Source organism: Puma concolor, chromosome D1 (genome assembly GCF_028749965.1).
Source record: "Puma concolor isolate L17-30 chromosome D1, mPumCon1.1.hap2, whole genome shotgun sequence".
Lineage (NCBI taxonomy): Eukaryota > Metazoa > Chordata > Mammalia > Carnivora > Felidae > Puma > Puma concolor.
Window position 1 is genome coordinate 103,104,564 of NC_141676.1, and position 16,757 is coordinate 103,121,320.

At 47.2% G+C, this 16,757-nt stretch overlaps 1 long non-coding RNA gene across 1 annotated transcript in view; it reads right to left on the reverse strand.

Annotated features, from left to right (window-relative positions):
- Positions 1–217: 217 nt before the first annotated feature.
- Positions 218–16,757, reverse strand: part of LOC147576954 (uncharacterized) — a 140,205-nt gene continuing 123,665 nt past the window's right edge. The window contains exons 6-8 of the long non-coding RNA XR_015241338.1: positions 10,308–12,158; positions 4,228–8,216; positions 218–800 (exon numbers count right to left, since the gene is read on the reverse strand). This is a non-coding gene — a long non-coding RNA (uncharacterized LOC147576954). The remainder of the gene's footprint in view (positions 801–4,227; positions 8,217–10,307; positions 12,159–16,757) is intronic.

The window sequence follows — 16,757 nt, forward strand, 5'->3', positions numbered from 1 at the left end:
GGCAGGCTGCCAAGGAAGGGCTCTGGTGAGGCCTGCATCTGAAGACTGAGCCTATTTCTAGAAACAATCTAGAAGGGCCCAGGGTCTACTCCCATTTCTAAGGGGTACAGCTCCTATATTCAGGGCTAATCGTTCTGAGGTATCCGAGAAGCAAAGAGGTGGGCTAATTTTCCTCGGGTCCAACCTCAGGCACAGGATAAAGAACAGAACCCTGTGAGACTGTTTGGCAAGCATCATCACCGCACCGGGCAGATGGAGAATGAGACGCTCAAGTTCACTGGCAAGTTACTCGTGAAGCCAGATTTGGGAATCAGGCACCCGATCCTTGGTTCACTGCTTACACAGGCCCCAGTAAGTAATACAAATGATGATCCACCAGAAGCTCAGTCTTTCATGGAAGAGCCTGTGGATGAATTCAGTAGCAGAGGAAAGGTAGTCTCAGCAGTTGTCTGGCCTCCCCTCTGATTCTCCTCCCCCCCCCCCCCATTAAAATTAGCACACCACAGAGTCAACCTGGCTTTCTAAGGGCCACTTGCTTTTCCCCTAACCCCCTTTCCCCTGCCTGACCTCTCCATCTCTTCCAGACGCCTTAGTTCTATCGTGTACTTGTCCACCTGTCATTGGTCGATCCATCCATCCATTCTTCCCTCGCCCATCCATAAACCCACCCATTTACTTAACTATTATATATTGAAAACTTATTGTGTGCCAGGAACTCTGTTGGGAAGTCAGGACACTTTACTTGTAGCTGTGTAGCCTTGAACACATTGCTTAACCACCCAAAGCCTTGGTTTCCCTATCTGTAAAATGGGAATAATAAAACTCTGTATTTAGGGTTTGCTGAATAGTAAATAAAATACATATGCATATAAAACAGTACAACACTTGAAGATTACCAGGTACTCAGTAGCCTATCCTTACATGCTATGGAAGAGAACAAGGTCAATGTGATGGGGATCTTGACCTTAGGGAGCCTGGAGTCAAACTCCCATCTGATTGTCCGGCAGATCTCTGGGCAGTCCTCTTCTGTCTTCCTTCCCCTATTCCCTTGGCTGTGGTGACTTTCTAAATGTCAGATCTTCAAAGAACTCCTTTCTGAACCCTCCCAATTTGGTCCCCATAACATTTTCTCCTTCTGTAGTGTCATTCCCCTCAAACTCTCTGTTACCTAGGACCTTATCTCATCACCGTGTGCCTGTTTATAAACCCTTTGATGGGCAGAACTGTGATGATGTTCTGTATTCTGTATCCCCACAATGCCCAGCACAGTCACCTGTACAGAAATACTTGCTAATTCAACCAAGCTGCTGCCCCCACCAGCCCTATTCCCGCTCAATCTCGCTTCCAATGTCAAGGTTGTTGATTTTATTACCAGGAAATTATCTGCATATTCCTACCTGCTTTGCTTACCCTGCTTTATATCTCAGATTTAGAGGTAAGTTAGACTTTAGACTGGCTTTTAAATATCCCCAGCTGATTCTACTACTGCAGCTGATGCCTGTAACATTTATTTATAACTTTGCAAAATTGGCCAGTGGTTAAGATATATAAACCCGAAGGGGACTCGTGCATTTCCAATACATTAAGGTACATTTAAAACATGCTGTGTCTTACCAGGGGCTTTAAGATACACATTACCGCGGGAGCTAGAAGGACGGGAGCAGAGTAATTGGCTAATGAGAATTCTGAACAGTGACTGGAAATATGGCAGAACTGCCCTTTGAGAACTGTGCTCACACCTATTAATGAACTTTATCCACGGCTCTAAAACACAGCTCTGTGTTTCAAACACAAGCCCAGGAGGCTCTGCGGCTCGGATGCTGTTGCGTTAATTCACACCTAGTTATGGTGACTGGCACCAGCCTTCAACACTGGTCAGAAGAAAACGCCGCGAAGTCCTAGGATAATTACTAAGTCTGGATTTATTTTATACCAGGTGCCAGGTGTTGATATGCAAGGACATGTTTTTCTAACTCTAAGTATGTGCGGTACTAGGAAGAGTGGGGGATGAGTATGCTCGCATGTTCCCAGTCATGTGGGGACCATGGGACTGCATACATATACATATCCTGCCATGTAGGAAGGACTACGACATAGCCAATAGAGGAATGATGTGGGAGATCCAGTGACTTGCAGTCTTGGACAGGAGTCTGGATTCCAGGTAGGGTCTCCCATGGTTCATGGCCCTGCAGTGAATATTGACCCGGTTGAGGAATAGTTCAAGTCTAAGCCAGCAGAGACTGTAGGGTTGGTGAACTGTTGGCTTTGTGTCCAAGACAACAGCCATTCTTTTCATAATGGGAGAGGGAAAAATATAGCTTCCCACTGAGCCTGTGTATGATGTTTATCTTGAGTAGGAATGTCGAGGTTGATTGCCAAGAGGCAACTGCCTTCTTTGGAGCTGTTTATTTAGCTTGCAATGACTTTTGAAAATGCCCTCCTACCATCTTTAAATACTCTCCTCCATGGGTGGGTTCCCAACAGCCACGTTTGTACATCTGCCCAGCCCTTTGGTCACAGATTGATGGACTGGGGAGGGTAGTCAGGCCAATTTGCTCAACCGATTTCCCTTGTTGTAACTCTGACCCTTCTGCTGACGACCCCCAAATCTGTATCTCCAACCCATCTCTTTCCCTCCAAGTTCAGACCTGTATGGCCAGCGGTCCACTGGACAGAGATCTGCCTGAATGCCCCACAAACCATTCAGGCAACAATGTCAAACATAGCTTACCCTTTTCCATTCGTTCCTAGATCCAGACACCCAATTCTTCTGACTTTACCTCCCAAACACTTTTTAACTCATCCCCTCCTTTTCCAACTCTGGTTTAGGCTCTTGGCCTGAACTCCTCCTGGCTGACCCCCCTGCCTCCTGCCTGGAATCCCTCGAATCTGTCTTCCACACGAATTGAAGCACAATCTGATCTGAAATACACAGTGGCTTCTCCCTAAGAGTTTGTAACCTGAGAATTAGAATGCATTCCCCTCCTCAGTGTCTCCCTAGCGTTTACAACCCCGCTTTCAGGCTGTAGCCCACTTCTCCATCTCCATTCCCTGCTTTGTGACTGGCATTCCGGTAACCTGGGACCACCTGTATTTCCGTGAAGCTCTAGGCCTTCCAGATTCTGTGTCCCTGTCCTCTCTTCTCCCCTTCCATATTTGATGAATTCCATCTCAGCCTTTAAGACCTCTCTCAGCGATGACTTCCTGGAAGGCTTGTATGACTCCCAGTCCCCCGAGGCTGGTTAGGGCCCCCTTTTCTATGCTCCTATGACAACTTGGCCGTATTTCTATCACTGCACTACACACATTGTAATATAATGCTTTTTTTTTAGGCTTGTCTGACCCAATAGACTGTCAGTAACTTGGGAATAGAGACAGCATATATTTCTTTCCTCTTAGTGTCCTCAACCTTTGATAAATATTTTAGAGTGAGTATATGAATAAGTGAATGAATGATGTGGATGCATGTCAAGGATTGTGCCATAGGTGTAAGAGGGGAGAAGGAGCGTATGTCAATGAGCCATTGTGTTCCCTGAATCTTGACTTGTATGCTTGAAAGAATAAGGAGGAGACGATGTTCTTGAAACTCACTCTCTCTGACAATCCTGACCATGTAAGCCTATAAGGAATAGTCATTCTGGGCATGGTGCTCATCAGGTAGGGAGTTTCCTGTCTATGTCATGCTGCAGGGAGCCAGGAAAGTGGAAGCAGGAGTAGTCCAGGAATAAGAGAACACCAGTTCTACTGTTCATTCTGCCATGTGCCCCTTGACAACTTAATTGACCCCTCTGAGCCTCGATCTCCTCATTTGAAAGTAGAGTAGTAATTCCTGCCACTCAGGATCGTTTTGATGATTGAGCTGATGGGTGTGAAACCCTCAGAACAGTACTCAGTAAATATTCAACAGATGGCACATTATGAATTTAGTGTGACATCAACTTTAAAAATCACTGACTCTTGGGGTGCCTGGGTGGCTCTGTCAGGAAAGCGTCTGACTCTTGATTTTGGCTCGGGTCTTGATCTCACCATTCATGAGTTTGAGCTCTGCTTCAGGCTCTGTGCTGATAGCACGAAGCCTGCCTGGGATTCTCTCTCTCTCCCTCGTTCTCTGCCCCTCCCTGACTCGTTCACTCTCTCCCTTTCTCTCTCTCTCCCAAAAGTAAATAAACATTAAAAATTGTTTTTTAGTCGAAAAAAAAAAAAATCACCAGCTCTTCCGTCCATTACCTGCATGCCATTAGATCAGGGTTTCTCCAGTTCCAGGCTGTCAATACTTTTGGCCAGATCATTGTCTTGGGGGGCTGTCTTGTGCATTACAAGATGTTTAACAGCATCTCTGGCCTCTACCCACTAGATGCCAGTAGCACGGCATCTCCCCTGCCACCCAGGAGTTAAAATATCTCAGAACATTTCCACGTATTCCCTGGGGGGCAGAACCACCTTTTCTTAAGAAACACCGCTCTAAAGAGGGAAGTGACCTCTGTTGCTCTGACTTTTTCATCTGTAAAGTGGGGAGTATTTTCATGACACTTGAAAGTGTTACTTGAATCAGGTGTGATAATGGTTCTGCAATTGTTTTGAAAACTTCAAAGTGCTTTTCAAATATAAAATAAGTGTTTTGACTGATATCATCCACTTGAGTACTTAAAGAAAAGCCAGCATATCCTCAAGCTACCAACCCTCCCCCAAGTTGCCCAAGAACCTCTGTGAAATGGAGTCCCCTGGGGCCAATTCTGTCCCCAGATGTTGAGTGGAGGACTGGAAGGTGAGCTCTCTCCACCAGCCTGTCATGTTGGTAGCTGAAGACTAGTCTAACCCACCCCTGTGGGCGTGAGGTCACAATGGGACCTGCTGAGCTGCAAGGTAATATTCTAGAATTCTCCCTAAAACTCAGGTGGCTATTGAGCCTGGTAGATTTGGAGGTCTGACCATTTCTTGCTGCCTATAGACAAGTTTCCATATCCAACACTGCCATTGCTACTGCTTAAAGTTTGCACTGGCAATAAAAGTGAGTGATAATTTTAACCCCAACTAAGTTAAGATGACATGAAGGGGACCACAAGCAGCCAAAACCTCATGGGGTGTAACAAGGATCTGATGAGTTCAATGTTCAAGTCCTATTGCCACAGCGGCACTGGTGAGATTTTTTTCTGGCCGGAAGTTTGTGAACCTAGAATGTGGGTGGGAAGAGAATGGAGCGAATATTTGGCACAAATGATGCTCCAAAATTTACCTTTTATCTCCCCTTTTTTCAAAGCTTATCCCTAAAGAGATATTGGAAAACAGAGACAATTAGACAAGTACCCTGAGTGATGTCACATCGTAAACCACCTTCCAAAGGGCTCCCGCCCTAACAGTGATCTCTCTTCATTTCTCAGATGCCGGTCCTCATTCCCAGCGTACATTGCCAGGCAAGTGTAGCTGCTGGCCCACTCCAGAAACCCAGCAGTTTGGGGTCAAGCCCAGATCACTAGCTCTGGTTGCCCTTGATCCCTGGGATATTCCCGCCTAATGCTTCTGGCATCCCTCCCTTCAGATAGACTTTGCACAGGACCACGGGTACACCTTGAGATTGTCCCCACTCTAGACCTTAGAGGGTGTGGGGTCTCTATCTATCCCTTCTTCTTCAGAAGGCCCTGGACTCTTATAAAGCTTGGTCCAGCCCCTCTAAAGGGACCAGAATATGCAGTCTGTGGGACAGTCAGCCTTTCTCAACCCACAGAAAGATGTGACATACGCTCCCTGAACAATTTTTTTGTTTTGTTTTATATTGTTGCCTAATGAAGAGGAATCATGCAAATAATTCCACCTGTAATAAAAATCTGCTCCCTGTGACTTTATGGATTAGTAAACTTCGAAGCAGCTCACATAATTTTTAAACTCTTTCCTCCTATAAGGGGGTATCACAGTTAGCTCGAGGATGGGCGTCATTAAGCACGGAAGGAAAGGGCTCTTGGCCAAGCAGACAACCTCCTTGGGCCTCAGTTTCCCTGTCTATAAAGTAAGGAGAACAATCCCAAGGCTATTGTTCGCCGTGGCGGGCAGGGAGGATAGAAGGAAGGTGGCCCAATTGAGTAGAACCAGGAAAATGTCTGCCATAAAGCAAGGCCACCTGGCCTATAAAAGCATTCTGGAGGGCTCTGGGTGCAGATGCAAAGACAGGAAACTGCGAGACAGGGAATTGGTAGCAACAACTCCAGGTAACTCGGCTTTTTAATTAGAGAAGCCTTCAGCCGGCAGCAGAATTGCTTCCGCCCCGCAAACCAGAGACCTGAATCGCAGCAGTGCAACATCCAGCGTTTGCACTTGGTAGTAACAGGGGTACAGTAAGGCCTCCCTGCTCCGTGCCGCATCATCCATTAGAAAACAAAAAAGGTACAGTAAGTGCCACTGAGCTCCTCCATTAATTGCTAAGTAAGGGGAAAAAAAGAGAAGAATAAAGTGCTTTTACCTGCTCGGCTGGATAATTAAAAGCTGCCTGAAGCACTGCTAACCTTTTTCATTATGGCAGTGTTCATTATAAAGCCAGAAAGAATTAACTACACTGCATTATCAGATATCGAAAAATATTAATAGCAAAAGTGAGAAAGGGAAAGGAGGAATTTTGGGCGAGTTAATTAAACCACACGTCCTCAATGACTTATTAAGTGACTGGTCGAGCTTCCTGGAGCTCGGTGAGTCCCAGAGAGCATGCGATGTGTTTCTACTCCTCAGGAAATGAGTTTCCAGCCCCGTGGACTTGTATTATTTTTCCTTCCTCTATTGCAAAATTCTTGTTTCTGTCTCTCTTCGCAAATACTGCCGAGTGAGTCAAGTCCTGGATTGGGACCATCTTAGCGCCAATAGAGTGGGAGCTGGTTGAGAGCCCTTGAAGGTCACTGCTGTGGGGACCACTGTGGGAACGAGACCACTGTGTTGTTCAGCAAAAGCCTTACAGTTCTTCTGTAATGCAGCAGGTGAGAACATCTTATAATGAGGTCCCTTTGCTGCTTCTGTAACCCAAGCCCGTGAATGAATCCAAGAAGGGCTCACCTTGCCTATCAAATTCCCTTCTACAGGGTCTGGTACTACAGCCTGGCACAGGGCATTGAGGGGGGATGTGCCCTTGGGGCCTCAAGAGCTGTTTGGAGTAAGTTATCCACGCTCCATCCATAGAGCAGAACACGGTCAGAGCCCAGCTGCAGCAGGAAGGCCAGCTGAGCGAGGACTGTCATACTCCCAAATCTTTGGTGAATTAAGATGACATCCTCTGCAATACTCTTAAGTGCTTAGTCCAAAAAGGCACACGTACGGCACTGTCCTACATGGCATAACAGGATGGGGGTGAAGATAGTAACGGGGGAGAGTGGGGGGGAGACGAGGAACATCTTCCATGGTGGAAGGAACCAGGGAGGGAATGAAAGCATTTTCATTTAGCAAAAAGCAAAATTGATGATGAAGAAAATGTAATATTGATTTCTTTCTTCTTCCTGCTGGCACTGAAACTTTAAATGAAGTCATAGAGCGACTGAGACTCCCGCTTTGATTGGTTGTACTTTGACCTAATCTCATTTTAAGAGTCTAGTTTGCATGATTGTTGGTGACACGCAAGAGGTTTCTCTTTAAGCAGGGTAAGGTTATCGTTTCTCCAACATGACATTATGACAATCAGACGCTGTTCTGGGGAGCTCCGAGCCTGTCCTTGCTGATGGGTTTCTTCCCTAGGTGGTACGTTGGCCCCCATGGCAGCTTTTCTCAGAAACTCAATGAGCACTTGCCCAAAGAAGAGCTTTCCAGAAAATGGGTGTAAGTGATGGTTTATCCAGCTGCAGCCTACATGGAGGTAGTGGGGACAGGAAAGCTTTGGCTAGTATGTGAATGAATGTCAAAATAGCTATAGGGGCAGAGTCAGGAGGTTGAGCACAATGGATGAAATCACTGAAATGGACCCAGTGGTCATGTGTCTTCCTGACCATGATGAAAAGCCATGTTTGCACAGGTACCTTCTTGCATTTTGTCAGCCTGCACAGAAGTATGTGGAGCGGCCTATGGGGGCTTGGCTGTCCCGGCAGCAGGACCTTCTCCCTGTTAAGTGAGCTTTGCATGTAAAACATTTAGAACAGTGCCTGGCACTTAGTAAGCACTCAATAAATGTTATTGATTCTTCAGCATCCTGCATCTTTATCTGGAACTTTTCATGAGCTTCCTTTATCTTGAAATGCCTTGAAAGGAGAAATCTAGAGATAACATAGAAAAGGGTATGAACATCGAATTTTGAACAACTCTTTAGAGGTGGATTGCCCCCTGGAATGGCAATGGCATGCCCACCCCCCCTCCCCGCCCAGCCCCGTGATTGGAAAAAATTGTAACTTTCTCGTTTTTCACCCTGTCCTTCTGGGGGTGCGGTCTGGGGTAGGGAGAGATTAGAATCAGTCTTTTACGAATTCCCAGATTTGAGACTAAAATTGAAGTGGGCCACCCATGACCTCCAGCATTCAAGCCTCGAGTGTTTGCTGACCGCTCTGCCTCTCTCTTCAGAATGCACTTAAAGGGTGGGCTTCTTTGGCCAGGAGGAATACCTCTGCTTGGGACCATATAAGATATATAAGAAGGGGTGCCTGGGTGGCTCAGTCGGTTGGGCGTCCGACTTCAGCTCAGGTCATGATCTCACAGCTTGTGAGTTCGAGCCCCGCATCGGGCTCTGTGCTGACAGCCCAGAGCCAGAGCCTGCTTCAGATTCTGTGTCTCCCTCTCTCTCTGCCCCTCCCCCACTCACACTCTGTCTCTCTTTCCTTCAAAAATAAATAAACATTTAAAAAAATTTTTTAAAGAAATATAAGAAAACCCTTTGGACCTTGGTGACTGGGAGCTTGGAGAGAAAGAAGAAAGAGGTTGCCCTTGGGTCCTTTTGCATTAGGCCAGGCTTCCAAATATATCACACACATTCCCACCTCTTTCTCTTGGCTCAGCCTGCAACACTTCACTCATCCCTCCCAGTATTCTTCCTCCTTGGACCATCTTCCAGGTCTCCCGTGTGAGGTCCACTACCCCAGGTCTTCTTCAAGCAGATCCAGTCCTGGTGACTCCTCTTAGCTTCCATAGTGTTATCTGAACTTCTCATGTTCACCAGCCTGGAATGTTTGGCCTATCAGTTTCTCCATTCTAGAGAATCTGATGGCATCGTGCTCTCAATCTCTTTTCTGTTCTGTGGGACTCTGGAATGAATGGTCGTTCAAAGTGCCCCTCTTGTTGGGTCCACAGAGCTCCATTGGTTTTTGGTTCGTGTCTGTATTATAGTAAGTATTTTATAGCATTTCAGTGAGATGCCCGTGTTATTGTCCATTCTATTTGGGAGCACTTGGAGGGAAAGCATCATTTATTTATGTTTATATATTTATCATGCCTGGAACAAGCACACTTGGTAGGTGTTTGTTGGGTCAAAATGAATTGAATTGAATAGCACTTATTCTATATCTACCACAGGCTCTAATTTGGCTTTGGGCAAAGGATGGGCACACACCAAATATTTGCTGAGCCTGAATTAACCCCCTTGGCTGTCTCAGCCCCCTCAGCCTCTCCACACTGTGTGATGTTTTATGGCTGTATAGTGAAGAGTTGGTACATGGCTTTCTGGGTCCCCCCGAACTTGCTCGTCTTAAACCTCTGCAGCCACAAAACAGACAGATCTAGACGGCCAATACCCTCCATTTTCCGTTTTATCTCTGTAACTTAATTTATCTCTGTATCCTAGAAAACCACATAACTATTTAGAAAAAAACTACAGATATGTTTTGAAACCCTAGGTTTCCAGGCTATTCCATATAAGGGACTTTTTCTCAAATGCCTCATAATCCATGTGAAACATGGAAGTAATCCATTTATGCCCCCTTCTAAGCACTGTAGTGTCTGCCACTTAATTTGTGACTTCAGACAAGTAATAACCTCTCTGGGGCTACATCAGTCCGTCTCCAAGGCCCCTTCCTGCTCTAACATCTGTGTTTCTGATGCCTTTTGGAAGGCCCATTGATTAGCTAACTTAGCCATTTTTTTTTTAACGTGTGTTTATTTTTAAGAAAGAGAGAGAGACAAAGCACAAGCAGGGGACAGGCAGAGAAAAAGGGAGACACAGAATCCGAAGCAGGCTCCAGGCTCTGAGCTGTCAGCACAGAGCTTCATGCGGGGCTTGAACCCACAAACCGTGAGGTCGTGACCTAAGTCAAAGTCGGACACTCAACCGACTGAGCCACTCAGACACCATTTCTAACCCCTTCTCTCTTGCTCTCTTCCTGCTATTCAGGATTTTTTTTAAAAAAAGGACATATACTTACTTCCTTGTGGGTCCTCATACAATCTGAGTAGCCATGGGACCAATTTTGGACAGGGGCTTCTGGGGAAAAAAAATTGCTTTCCAAGGGAAAATGGAGAGATACAGTTTATGAAGTCCTTTCTTTCTTCCTGTCTTGAGTGAGAAGCTGCTAGCCATTCCATGGTAATGAGGGGGTGAGTGTGAGGGCAGAAAACCAACACGTCAAGGATAGTGGAGTGCCCAACACCTTGGTGACAGCACAGAGCAGTGGATCAGCCCAGCAAAGGAATCATTAATGCCTTCATGAGTCTAAACTACTATTAGGCAAGAGTTTTGTTGAAATTTTTGCTGAAAAAGATGTTGTCATGAGCATCCCTGACATACACCTTTCTAATTTCCAGGCGAGAGGATTCTTCAGGTCAATTACTTCGTTTCCTTGGGTCCTCCCCATGAGTGTTACTCCACCTTGACCAAACTCACAGGCCCGCCTGCACACGTGTGCACGTGCACGCGATTTGTAGCATGCTTTATGTTGCACAAGTTTCCATGTGCATTACCACATTCGATCCTTCTATCCTGTGAGGGATGTCCTATCATCCCCCTCCCCTGTTTATACACGAGGAAACTTAAAACAGTCCCCCACGGTCTCACTGACTCCAAATACAACATGTTCACGCAACTCACCGACAACCCAGGTCAAAGTTCCACACCCCGCTTCTTCCACAGAGGAAGCTGTTGGCCTTATCCCGCCACCACCCTGGGGCACAGGCCCAGAGTGAGTCTTCAGAACCTTGGAGGACTCGCCAAGGCCCACACAACTCCGTAAGGAGAACCGTGTCAGAGAGGGTGCCTCCCCACCCCTGGAGCTCAGCAGCCCTCAAGGGGGAGGCAGCAGAGACTGTCCCCCAGCTGGGGCTGGAACACAAGTAATTAATAGGTGATCATGGAGCTGGACAAATGCAGACTGACAGCAGACTTACCTATCTTATAGCCTGCGCCTTGGCTAACATTAGTTCTACAGCTAAACCCGGGCTTTGTTGACATGTTGTTCCCTTTCATTAATAAATAACTGCCCGAAACAATTACACTTCAGGAAACTAACCTTATTTTTCTCTTTCCCTCTGAAAGGTACCAAAAATTAAAAGCAAAGATGCTTAAATCAGCTGGAGCGCTCCTGGGCGGGTGTTCCTAAGTGCAATCTGCTTAATGGGAAAGACCTTTCTGGGGAAGGGCAGTCACTCTGCAGCTCCCCCAGAGGGGCCACGGGCAGGTAGAGATAGAATACACGGTTTCTCCATGAGGGCCTGGCCCTCTGCTTATCTCAGGATCCCACTGTCCAACGGACTTAATTTACCTCTCCAGTCTAGCTCTTCCTGGAGCTGCAGGCACATGTCAATCTTCTTTTTTTTTTTTTTTTTTTAAACCCATATAATATCATGAAAAGATCGTGACACTTTAAAATCAAGCAGTCCCAAGTTTGAGTCTGAATGCTGCCACTTATTAACTGTTTTGCACCACTTATCTGACTGTTCTGATTATTTGTTTGTTGTTGCATAGCAAAATACTCCAAAACCTAGAGGCTTAAAACAACACCCATTTATTACCCTGCAGTTGCTGTGGGTCAGGACTCCACGTGCAGCTGAGCTGGGCCCTGTGTCCAGGGTCTGCCAGGCTACAGTCAGGGTGCTGGCTGGGGCTGCACACCTCTCCCAGCTTCACCCACGGAGGTACGCTCCGGGCTCCAACCTCACTCACTTGGCTGTTGACGAGACGCAGGGCCTTCCGGGCTGTGGGCTGGAGGTCTCCCTCAGTTCCTTGCCACTTAGATCTTTCCATGAGGCAGCTCCCACCGAGGTAGCCGGCTTGCATCAGACTGAGCCAGCAAGAGAACAAGATGAAAGTTAAAGTCTTTAATAACCGAATCTCACAAGTGACATGCCATCACTTCTGCCGTATTCTTTTCATTAGAAACAAATCTCTGGGTTTGGCTCACACCCCAGGGGAGGGGATTGCATAAGGACACGAACACCAGGAACCAGGATCACTGGCTGCCGGTTTAGCAGCTTCTGAACTGCATCTTCTGAAGCACGGTTTCCTCATCTATAAGCGAGCATTATAATAATTCCCTGAGAGGTGGGAGAAAGATTCCGATGAGATGCTATACAGCTTAGGGCCTGGAACAATGCATAAGAATGCATAAGGAGATAACTGTCCTTCCCCTCCTCTGCCTGCCACAACACGCTGATACGCTCAGAGGTTGATATGCAAAGAGGCTTTATGGCTAGTTCCACTCCCAAGAATGAAGCAATATGGATACAGAGAGCAAGTCAGAGGGTTCCAGGGAACAAAACTGATGGTGGGGGGAACATTTGAGCTCTCCGGACAGGGTCAGAGGCTGGCTGTCCCTGAGGCAGAAGGCCGGAGAGATCACTGCTGAGAGGCTGAGCCCTGGGTGATCTTGAGAGGACAACCAGGGGCCAGACCCCAGCAAACGGCCTCAGGAGCCAGGGCCGTCACAGCCCCCATCACAGGCCAACCCCACCACCCTCCCCAAGGGCTACCGACAGCCCCAGAAACGCTCCCAGAGGGGGTCCATAAATCACAAGATGCCTTCTTCCTCCAAGGTCAGCGGACTGTGGAGCCAGCTCTGAGCATGGATCACTCTCGCTTTCCTTCCCTAATTTCCCACCAGTTCATTAAAGCTTGACCTTCTGGGCTCCTACGGCTACTACGGATGTCCAGCCAGAGAGACCATTATATTTTAAAGGCTGTTAAACTGTCCAATGATATTTTAGCCTCTTTTTTTTTTTATATTTGATAGCAAATCATCAATCACTTGTGTAAACTTCCAAGTAAAAACTAGGGAGAAAAAGATGGAGAATTATATGAAATTACAGTGGAATGAAGCAGTTAGATTTCTCTCTATCAGCCGAGGCGAGGCGAGGTGAGATGGTGGTCAATTATCTTTTTCCACTCACTGATAAATCGCCAGCACCATGGAGGCTGTCAGTGTCTGACTCATGACAAGCAGAGAGGGGGGCACTGGTGTGACCAGAGAGCCGGGGATGCAGGCTAGCATTACAGCCGGTGCTGGGGCTTCTCCAGTGCCGACCTTCACCGGCCGGCCGGGATAGCAGCCCGGGCCCCGACCATGTCCTGGGAGAACCCCTTTCTCTTCTGACCACCGCCCCTACGACCCCCTTCCTCCCCTCATCATGCAGGGGACAGCGGAGACCGCCCCCAGCCTTAACGTGCAGAGGCGTGCTGCTCTCCACTACTGTGTCCCAAACTGACCTTATTATTTTCCTCGCACATTCCTTATCTGAGTTAGTGGTACCATCATTCACCGAAGTGATTTAACTAACAACATCCTCGTCATCCCTGACACCTCCCTTTTGCTCCCCCCCGCCGGCTGCCCCCCACTGGTGAATCCATCTCTGCACTTGGTCTATTGTCTACCACAATTATTTGGCAGGCTCACCCCACCTCACATCCCCCTGCTGTCGCCAAGGTCCAGGCTCTGTCACTTTTGTTCTAACCTGTTGGAAAAGCCTCTTAATGGGTTTCCACATCTTCAGCGTTTTTATCAAAAGCTCACACTCATACTCACACACGCCTCTATGCACTCCTGCCGGTCTGTTTTTTAAGGCACGTCCCTGACTGCATGCTGGCACTTAGGAAGGTCCCTCTTGCTTCAGGAATAGGCTAACACCCCCCACCTGGTGTACGATTTCCCACAGTCGTCCTGATGCCCACGGGCCATCCCCAGCCAGGGAAGCCATGGTTTCTGTCCCTGCTCTTTTTTGTGTCCAGGACTGTGTTATCTCCGCCCCTCCGCCAGAGCCCCCTGTCCCTCTAGTTGAACTGGCCAATTTCGACCCAACCTTTACAACCCAGATCAGAAGTCACCTCCTCCAGGAAGTTCCTCCTGACTCCCCTCTTCTCTTGCTTTTATAAAGCAGCGCAAAACACCACCACCACCCCCACACTGAATTCTGATTTCCTTGAGTAAAGACCTCAGCTCATTGTCTGGCAGCCAGCACCACCCCAGGCTCTAGGGCACAGGGAGTACTTGTTGGCCCATAAGTTGCTGTGAGCTGTAGAGTGACACAAATCCAGGGGCGCCTGGGTGGCTCCGTCAGTTAAGCAGCCGACTTCGGCTCAGGTCACGATCTCGCGGTCCGTGAGTTCGAGCCCCCCGTCGGGCTCTGGGCTGATGGCTCAGAGCCTGGAGCCTGTTTCCGATTCTGTGTCTCCCTCTCTCTGCCCCTCCCCTGTTCATGCTCTGTCTCTCTCTGTCTCAAAAATAAATAAACGTTAAAAAAAAAATTAAAAAAAAAAAAAAAAAGAGTAAGACAAATCCAGGGGGTGGGGCTCCTAGGTGGCTCCGTCGGTTAAGCATCCAAGTCTTGATTTCGGCTCAAGTCATGGTCTCATGCTTCATGAGTTCGAACCCCACATCAGGCTCTGCAATATCATTGCAGAGCCTGCTTGGGATTCTCTCTCTCTCTCTCTCTCTCTCTCTCTCTCTCTCTACTCCACCCCCGCTTGCTCACACTCTCTTTCTCTCAAAATTAATAAACTTTTAATTAAAAAAAAAAAAAAAAAAGACAAACCCAGGGTAGAATATTGCTCTCCCACCTTCTGGCCCTTTGACCTCAGCAAGACTACTGTGCCTTTGAGCTGCAGTCCTTACTGATAATATGAAAGTCATTAACTTCACCCTGTGAGAATAGTATGGAGATGGGAAGTGAGATTTAGAAAGTGATGAATTGTTGGTAGAGTAAGGGCCGGGCAGGAGTTTGGGATGGGAGCTGAGGTTTCCAGGAATAACGCGGGTGAATGTAGGTACGGAGAGGGGGATGGTAGGCAGAACAGTATAGTGAAGAGCTCAACACATGGCAGGCGTTCAACCTCTACTTTCCCTCGGAAGTCTGACAACTGGAGGAGAGGAGAAAGTAGTAACCATGTCCCTTAAATGCTCGCCACCTCATTTCTCTCAGTTACTACCCGTTTTCTTTGGCTGACTTGGATACCCAGCCACGTGATTAGGGACAAAAACCCCTCTGTTTGATAGCATTGTCCCCAGCAGACTCTAAAACACACACACTGAGGGATCTCATCATCCCCCTAAGTGACTCCAAGCCTGCCTGTCTGGCACCACACTATCTGTACACACAAATACAGCTGGGCAGGCAGGTAGGAGGTGTGCACTCTTGTGAGTCATCCTGTGCCAGCATAGCACCAGGGGACCCTGTCTGTGATGGCGGGGGGGGGGGGGGGAATGTGGGCTCCTGAGTGACAGTAGCTCATCTTGGACCCCTAGTTCCTGGCTCCAATGCATTTGGCCCTGTCCCCAGGTTGGGAGTTGCTACCTAGGGAGCAGTATGAGGGAGAGCAAAGGCCAGGTAAGAAAGCAGGGCCTGCTGATAAAAGGGTTGGGCTAGACTGGAATGGCCCCATGAGACAAAGGTACTCAGAAAGTTCTAGATGATAGAGAAAAGAGGGAAAACAAGGACACAACCCAGCTACCAGTGGCCCCAGGGACCAGAGGGAAATAGGAGGACCAGGTAATCCTACAAACAGAAAGGTCTTATATGTAACATGAAATATTTGGCCAAGGAACAATCCGAACACAGAAATGGGTGGGCTAGAACAAGGTGGGGTCGATGTTAGCTCAAAGATGCCATGTCCTCCACAACAGTCAGATAAGCCCTGCCTGGTGATGCTTCAGAGGCATTGGTCTGGACAGGAGAAAACAGTGGCACCTTCACCCAGGAGGTAGGTCCTATCCTACACGCACATTTCAGTGAGCATTATGTGTCTGTCCCCTTCACATCTATTACCCACAAACATGAGCAGAACAGCCAGCATGAGAGGCTCCTGACTCCTTCTGGAATAAAGCAGCTAAGTTCTCACGTACCTGGTATGACTGCCCCAGTCACACCCTGTCTACTAACGCCCAGGTAAGCATAGAACCTTAGGACTAGACAATAGCATATATTTCATCTCTTTTAACAGATAAAATAAAGTTTCTAGAAAGATTAAATGAATTCTGAAGCTAATGTGACTAGTCTGTGTAGAGCAAGAACTAGAATTCATTCTTCCAACATCTAATAGAAGGTTTCCTCCACCCTATCAAACAGCCAAAGGGAATCCATTGGAGACTGGAATTGAACTTTTGGAGGAAAGTACTCCTTAGTTTGGAAAAAAAAAATCAAAAGAAGCATATTACCAATGCAAACCAAAAACAAGGACACACTAAAATTTTTGAGGAAGATCTGGGAGCCATGAAGCAATCCAAATGTTGATGCTTCAAATTGAGTCTTCAAGTGTACTATTTAATATCACACATTTAGAGTAATTTATCCTCACCATTTACATATTTGATTGGATTTTTTCTCTTTTTCTTAACTTATATTTCAGGAGAGAGGTGCTTGAAAATTACTGTTTGTTTTTGAGTGATGTATCC